Source organism: Aplysia californica, unplaced genomic scaffold, assembly GCF_000002075.1.
Source record: "Aplysia californica isolate F4 #8 unplaced genomic scaffold, AplCal3.0 scaffold00179, whole genome shotgun sequence".
In the NCBI taxonomy this organism is placed as follows: domain Eukaryota; kingdom Metazoa; phylum Mollusca; class Gastropoda; order Aplysiida; family Aplysiidae; genus Aplysia; species Aplysia californica.
In genome coordinates, this window is record NW_004797449.1 from 1,211,267 (window position 1) to 1,213,138 (window position 1,872).

At 41.5% G+C, this 1,872-nt stretch overlaps 1 protein-coding gene across 1 annotated transcript in view; it reads left to right on the top strand.

The window, feature by feature from the left end:
* LOC101856180 (sonic hedgehog protein A) overlaps nucleotides 1-1,872 on the top strand; it is a gene marked incomplete at its 3' end in the record, with an annotated part of 64,701 nt that overhangs the window by 49,755 nt on the left and 13,074 nt on the right. The gene's annotated exons all lie outside the window — the stretch shown is intronic.

The following is a 1,872-nucleotide window of genomic DNA, read 5'->3' on the forward strand; positions in this document are numbered from 1 at the left end:
GTGATTGATGAAAGAAAGCCTAGATATGAGAAGGATGGTAACAGAAGAGACAGACAACGCAGTAGTTATGGTAGGAAGAAGAGTTGAGGGAGTAGGTGAGTAAGTGTGGAGTGAATGAATGAGTGAGGAGTGAATGATTGAGTGAGTGAGTGGGGGAGGGAGAGAGGGAGGGAGGGAGGGAGGAAGTGAATGAGTGAGTGAGTGAGTTCGCAACAAAGCAGCCTCAAAAGCAAGTAAGTGTGTGGGTTAACATTCCTTACAACATAGTTCGATTATTCAAGACTTTTGAATGTAGCGTATTTCTCCGATATGACGGAGCACATTTGGTCATGGCTTTGGCAACCGCTCAAAAACAATCGTGATTCAAAAACAGCCTGGTGGGGATTTGAACCTATGCCGTCTGCTCTGTAGTCCAGCATTACACCACTAGGGGTAACGGGGCACCGAGGAACAAGGAAAGGAAGAAGAACAAGAATTACAAAAGCAACAATGACAACAACATCAACAACAACCGTAATATCAACAACAACAACAACAACAACAACATCAACAACCATAACAGCAACACTAGGAATAACAACAACAACAACAACAACAACAACAACCACAACAACAACAACAACCACAACAACAACAACAACAACAACCATAACAGCAACACTAACAATGACAACGACAATAACATCAACAGCAACAACAGCAGCAACAACAACACTAGCAATAACAACCAGAACAACAACTGCAACAACAACAGCAACAACAATAACAACAACAACAGCAACAACAATAACAACAACAACAGCAACAACCAACAACAACAACCACAAGGAAAAAGGTAAATATAGACAAATGAAGAGCTGTGAAAAAGAAGTACCAGAAGTGGGAGAGAGAAAAGATAGACGGCCAAGAAAGAAAAAAAGGCTTACCCTGTTCTCCAGTAAAGCCAGCACAATAATTTATTCGGTCTAGAAACGAGTCCCAGAAAGTGGTGCAATAGTTTCCCATCGACATTCGCCACTGTCTAGTTACGTCATCTTCCTTCTCCAACGTCTAAAATCAGCACAGCTCATCTGTTCTTTTAAAGGAGCTGCTTTTTTATTTTACATAGTTACAAGGACGTGTTTTGTTTGCTTGTTTGTTGTTGTTTTTGTTGGGGTTTTTTTTGCCTCATGACTTGACCACTAACTGTATCGGGCACCCACCAAGTCAAAAAATAACCGTGGGTGGTTGGCGGGTGCTCTGGTGTGGTTTGCATCTTCTTTCCTTTCAAACACCTATCATCCTTATCTACCCTCCTTCTTTTTTATGTTTGTTACTCGCTTGTAACACCTCTAATTTTTTGGCGCTCATATGACCTTATGCTGTTGCGAGCGCCGTAAAACCTCTACTAAAACAAACAAACAAACAAAATAACCCTTGCACTATTAACTTGTTCTTGTGCACAGTAGATTTGTACATGAGTTGATTAATCAGTGTCACACTCATACTGGGCCGGAACAGCATAGGGGGAACTGCTGCTTTTTCTTTCCTCATCCTTACTGTCGTCGTTTTTACTTCTACTTCTTTTATACGTTTCTCACACTGTTTGTGAACTGCTATTTCCGGGGTGCCTTGATAGTCGAAGCAGACTTTGTGCTGTTGAGGCTAGAGAGGTGAGCAGAGTAAGCCTGATTCCCCGTTTGAACTTCTCTGTTGACATCCACCCCTTGGCGCTCATATGGCCGTATGCAGTTGCGAGCGCCGTAAAACCTTACTAAAACATAACCCTTGCATGTGTAAATAGTTATCAAAGAGAGGTTCTTGAGAGATATCCAGTCATGGTTCCAACGACCAAACGATGTATACATTATCATATTACGATATATATATATA